This window comes from Gekko japonicus, unplaced genomic scaffold, assembly GCF_001447785.1.
Source record: "Gekko japonicus isolate JY-2015 unplaced genomic scaffold, Gekko_japonicus_V1.1 scaffold4331, whole genome shotgun sequence".
NCBI classification, from domain to species: domain Eukaryota; kingdom Metazoa; phylum Chordata; class Lepidosauria; order Squamata; family Gekkonidae; genus Gekko; species Gekko japonicus.
In genome coordinates this window covers 15,405-21,770 of record NW_015174380.1, presented here as the reverse complement: position 1 = coordinate 21,770, position 6,366 = coordinate 15,405, and positions in this window count along the sequence as shown.

Sequence of the window (6,366 nt, the reverse complement as noted above, 5' to 3'; positions counted from 1 at the left end):
TGGAAGAGGGAGAACCCAAACGCCAAGTCAGGCCAAAGACCGGAGGGTCTGAACTGAGACGGCCATCCAGAAGAAGACGGAACAAGGGCCGGGGAACTGGGGAACAGGGATGCTGGAAGCCAGTTAGGGTGCTCTACAGACCAGACCAGGTTGCATCTGTTGTCTTGACAGAGATGAGGGTCGGACTGTTAGGACCAAATCCAATCTCCTCCTCCTCCTCCTCCTCCTCCTCCTCCCCCTTTCTTCTTCTTCTTCTTCTTCTTCTTCTTCTTCTTCTTCTTCTTCTTCTTCTTCTTCTTCTTCTTCTTCTTCTTCTTCCCTCTTTCTCCCCCCTTGTTCTTCTGACACTTACCAACCATTTAAAGAAACACACACATATAACTTGAAATCATTGCAGGGGGGGGGGTTTCCAGGTAATGGAACAGAGGTTTGGTTGCCAATCTCCAGGTGGGGCCTGATAAACCCCTGGAATTACAACTGATCTTTGGACTGATCTTTGGACATCAGTTCCCTTTTAGAAAACGGCAGCTCCAAAGGGTGGACTCGATGGCATTATATTCCCACCCTCCCCAGTCTCCAGGAATTTCCAAACCTAGAGTTGGCAACCTTTAATTAGAGGCTGTACGAGGAGACAGACATGTTTGCGGGGGATGGGGGTGCTTCCAGGTACAGAGAGCCTCGTCCGTTTCCTCAGCCTCTCTACATTTCTCGCTGCACAGCGGATCGAGTGTCCTCCTTTGGCTGCTGGAGAGATGACCAGTATCCCCACAGAGACACACCATTCTCCGGATCCCTTGGAAACGTCCGCCAGGCACATGGAAGAATCAGGTACAGACAGACAGACACACCAAACTCCTCCCTCCATAATGCCCTTTGCCTGTTTCCCATTCAGGTGGACATAAGTGAATCCGGGACCTGGTCTTTAAAAAAGAGCTACAAAGAAAGGCCTGCCTCCTGAATCTGTGCGTGAGACTGGAAACAAAAGAGAGGCAGTGGTCCCACAGTGGGTTACGCACTCATTCCTTTTTTCCTGCCTAGGTGAATGAGATCTCGGGGTCTGACCTGAAGTTTCAGGGTTTCTGCTTCCTCCTCAGCCTCTTCAGGGGAAGGGCTGAGATCTCAGGATGAGAGCCTTGGGAGGGTTTGCTAAGTGCTCCCTAGGCCCATCAGAGTCCGGGCTCTGCCTCCCGGCCTGCAAAGTCAGATGCCACAAACCCAGTCCAGAGGAAAAGGGAAAACAGCGCGGAAAACACTGGAATGCAACGACATTGTCTAGATTCTCTGTTAAAACGGAGTGAACAAACCGCCAATCCAAGGCTGCTCAGCCATCAAAGAGGACAGAGGCAGGAGACCCGTTCAGCTCAGACGTTTTCCGCAGGGACGGTTCTTCCTGGGCCTGCCTTTGTATTCCGCCGCTGCTGCTCCTCATTTCCACAGATGTTTTTGCAGTCTCAGGAGTGGAAGTGCAGTTTGCCCCCTCTTGTGGCACAACATGGAAATTCCTGGAAACAGGGAAGTCCGATGCTGCGGAGCAAGAGGGACAAACTGCATTTTTACTCCTGGGACTGCAAAAAAAAATCTGCGGAAATTAGGGAAAGCAGCGGCGGAACACGAGTGCAGGAGCGGGGAGAACCGTCCGTGTGGAACAGTTCCGAAGCAACTTCAATTCCCTACCAATGGGGAAGAGGGAGATTGGTCTGTGTATACAAATGTGCTTCTTGAAATACCCTTCAGCCCAAACCAGACATGACCCTCAGTTGCAATGCATCGTCCTCTAGGGTTGCCAGCTGCAGCCTGGAGAATTCCTGGAGATTTGAGGACATGCCTGTGACGGAGGGAGTTTGGGGAGGGAATTCACCTAGGATCTATTCTATACTATACAGGTCGCTCTCCAAAGCATCTGCTTTCTCCAAGGAAACTGATCTCTGTAATCTGGAGCTCAGTTGTAATTCTGGGAGATCTCCAGGCCACACCTGGACATTGGCAACCTGGTATGTGTGTGTTCAATCTGTTGGAGGCTGCAGTTCTCAGTGAAGTATTAGGGAGCAAGGGGTATTGATTTAACCCTATTCACTCAGCACATTTTCTTCATCAAAAGCATGCCCCTCCCCACCACTGCTTTTCTCACCCAGGAAAAAGACTTTCTGTCTCGCTGGCAGGTGTAGAAACAGCAGCGTTAAGGACACAGAAACGGCCAGAGAGGCAAAACTTGAGGCAGCCATTTCCTTTCGCCATGCATCAAGGTTCTGTGTCTTTTCCTAAAGTCAAGGAGAAGATGCACATAGGAATGCATCCTCCTGTCTAATCTGGGTCAGACTGAACTGCCGGCATATGAAGGGCGAGCAGAGTTAAATGAGATTCGAAGCTGTATTTACGCAGCTCAGGTTATAGCAGCGTCGCACAGGGGCACATGGGTGTGGGTGTGGGGCAGTGGTTCATTGTGTGTCACCTTTGGTGGTGAGAAGACTCAAAATGGGGGTCGTATGGAGAGGAATAAGGATGTCGCACAGGGGGTGGATTGGGATGTTCACGTCACGGGCTCTTTTTGTAGCAGGAACTCCTTTGCATATTAGGCGACACACCCCTAATGTAGCCAATCCTCCAAGAGCTTACAGAGCTCTTCTTACAGGGGCTACTGTAAGCTCTTGGAGGATTGGCCATATTAGGGGTGTGTTGCCTAATATGCAAAGGAGTTCGTGCTACAAAAAGAGCCCACGTGGCCCAGGAGCCAGCATTGCTAAGACTCTGCTCAGGTGGCTTTTGGCTGCCAGCAGTTCTCCACCAAAGTGGCCCACCAGGAGTGTTCCCGGTAAGTTAAAGCGCCAGTCTGCCTTGATGTCAAGTGGATTCGGGGTGTGTGTGTGTGTGTGTGTAGGAGATCAGGGGTCCCCAATGGGGTGTCTGTGGGTGCCAATGGTGCCTGATGACACCTTTTCTGGCTTCCGCCAAGTGTTTTTAAAAAGCGGGAGGGGCCAGGTGGGCCTTTTGACCGGCAAGGCTTCTGATTGGCCGCTGGAGATTTGATTGGCTGTGCAGATTTTGTAGAAAAGTTGCTCTGACAGCAGCGGCACCACAGCACAAGGAGCTTCACTGTGTGGCTGAAAGTGAGCTGCGGCAGCCATCGTGTGGCTGGCTCCACCTCCTGCAGCAGTCAGTCTGGCGGAGTGGTTAGGAGCGCGGACTCTCATGTGGGAGAACTAGGTTTGATTTCCCCACTCCTCCACATGCAGCTGCTGGTGTGACCTTGGGCCAGTCACAAGTTCTCTCTGAGCTGTTCTCTCATGAGCAGTCCTCAAGAGAGCCCTCTCAGCCCCGCCTACCTCACAGGGTGTCTGCTGTGGGGAGGGGAAGGAGATTGTAAGCTACTCTGAGACTCCTTTGGGTAGTGAAGGGCGGGGTATAAATCCAATCTTCTTCTTCATTGTGTGGGTTCATTTTGGGGCTGAGATCTTTTGGGGCTGGCTCCACCTCCTGCGGTGGCTACTTGGGGGTGCCATTTTGCGGTTGCGTCAACCGTTTTGCGGTTGCGTCAGACATCCAATGGTGTCCACAGCCTCAGAAAGTTCGGGGACCCCTGCTGAAGATGTGTTTCTGCAGAAGAGTGGCCGACTTATGTTCCTACCCCACCTGCCCTCTGTCTTGTCCTCCCTACAGTTACCCACACCCCACACCCAGTCCGAGTTTCCCCGCCGCTCCACGACAAGGACCTCCTCTCCAGCATCGATACCATTTTGAAGTACTCCTTTGCCGTTTCGGGCCAGGAGCCTGAGCCCCGGGAGGAGTTCCCCGTGGCCAGCAGTACCAGGGAAGACGTCCTGGCCCCCATGCATGAGGAACACTCGGGCCACTCCAAAGCCTGGCTTGTCACGGCCGTCTCTGAAACAGCTGCCCCGGCCACCGAGGAGATTAAAGAGGCATTCCAGCATCTCCAGAAATATCTCCACCAGCCTGTGAGCACAGCTGCCTCCCTGGAGATTGTGAAGACCACTGAAGCTCCAGAAGGCCCCGAAGAAGTGAATTCCCAAGAAGAGATCCCAGGGACAAAGTCCAAAGGCAGGTGAGGACAGAACTCAGGTAGGGGTGAAGCTGAGCGGTTGAGACAGGTAGCGAACATCTCCCTTCACCTGGATGGCCCAGGCTTGTCCAATCCGGACAGCCCTTGGAAGGTAAGCAGGGTTGGACCCGGTTAGTACTCAGATGGGAGACCACCAAGGAAGCCCAGGCTTGTTGCGCAGAGGCAGGCAGTGCCAAACCACCTCCCGACATCTCTCGCCTTGAACACCCGATGGCAGCAGTGCTGTCGGCTGCACCATGACAGGCCTTTCCTCCACCACCACCAGTAACCACGTTTCCTGCCCAACTTGCACTGCCCTGATCCCAGGCCAGGAGAACGGAGGGAAGGAAGGGAAGCTACGTTTTTAGAGAGGGAACCTAGCAAAACTGGGCTATATAGAGTGATGTAACAGAGACGGGGTTGGGCTAGGATCAGGAAGACGTTCACATGGTGGCCGTGGGCCAGTCGCCTGCTCTGTCTCTCTTTCAGCCTAGCCTACCTCGCAGGATTGTTGTGAGGATAAAATGGAGAAAGAGAGAATGTCACAAGTCACTCTTGGGGGGCGGGGAGAAAAGTGAGATGTTAAGTAGAATAAATATTGGGAAATGTGCCTGGATTTGAACACAGGACGGAAGAAGTGCTTCATCAGGCAGCGTCCCCTGTTGAAAGCAACCATAAACCTATACAGCGAGTTAGTAAGGCCTCGGTCACATATTTAAAGCCACGTTGCTTGGAGGCGGCCCCAGGTGGTTTTTCAGCCCTGGATCCAAGGGGGTGTGTGTGTTTGCCTTCCAGCTCAGGTTCCTTTGAATTGATTGATTGATTGATTGATTGATTGATTCGACTTGTGTATCCCGCAGCATTTCCCACCAAGCAGGGTGTTTCCCCTTCAGCATCCTTTTTACTATTCCCCTAGTTTTGTAAAGTTCCCTGTCTTGAAATTGCATATTATTGTTTTGGTCTTTAAGGGTAACTTTCCATTGACATAAGAACATAAGAGATGCCAATGTTGGATCAGGCCAAAGGCCCATCCAGTCCAACACTCTGTGTCACACAGTGGCCAGAAATACCAGGTGCCCTCAGGAGGTCCACCAGTGGGGCCAGGACATTAGAAGCCCTCCCACTGTTGGCCCCCCCCAAGCACCAAGAAGACAAAGCATCACTTGCCCCAGAGCCCCTATCTATACCTTGTGGCTAATAGCCACTGATGGACCTCTGCTCCATATTCTTATCTAATTCCCTTTTGAAGCCGTCCATGCTTGTAGCTGACCATTGAAGCCGCATGACCATTGAAGGCAGAGCCACAGAAGCGTGTGATGGACAAGTGTCCTTGCCCACTTCACTCTCTGCTCTGCTCAGAGTAAGAAGACCTGTGAAATGGTGGGGCAAGCTGAGCTGGAGATGGGAATAGACCCTGGGCGGTATTCTTTGTAGAGTGCAGTGCAAGAGAGGATGTCCTGGAGAGATGGGTGGGTGCCCACGGATGGTAACAGCAGGGGCAATTTGATTGGGGCCTTGAGCCGTCATTCTGTGACGACGGAGCATCTGGTTTGCATGCAGAAGGTCCTGGGATCAATTGCCTGTATCTCTGTTTTAAAGAATAGTAGGAAGAGATGTGAGAGATCTCTGCATGAGGCTCTGGGGGGCCATTGCCAGTCACAGTTGACAAGGAGAAGAGAGAGAGAAAGAAAAGAGGTCTGGGTTTATACCCCGACCTTCACTCAGAGTCTCAGAGCGGCTTACAATCTCCTTTCCCTTCCCCTCCCTACAACAGACACCCTGTGAGGTAGGCGGGGCTGAGAGAGCTCTTTTGAGAACTGCTTGTGAGAGAACAGCTCCGAGGGAACTGTGACTGGCCCAAGGTCACACCAGTGGCTGCATGTGGAGGAGTGGGGAATCAAACCCAGTTCTCCAGATTAGAGTCCGCCGCTCTTAACGACTACACCAAACAGGCTCTAACTGACTGACTGACTGACTCAAAACTGACCTGATCCTTGACGGGGAAGCTGATTCGTCATGATCCTTTAGATAGGTTAACCATTCTGTGAGATTTTGTATATCTATAAGGCATTGTGTGGATGTAAGGCAGGACTGAGGCTCTTGATTGTGACAAGGGGACAGAAGGGGACCTGACTTGCTGCTGCAGTGTTTGACAACAAAAGCACACTTCCAAAAAGGTCCGTTTGAGGCGTGGAGACACCTCAGGTAGACAAGCCTTCCCCAAAAGCACATGTAGCATTTCAGAGATGGAGATGGAGGATAGCCTCGTATCAGACCAAAATGGCTCTCATGGTTTGCTCCTCTCTGACCCT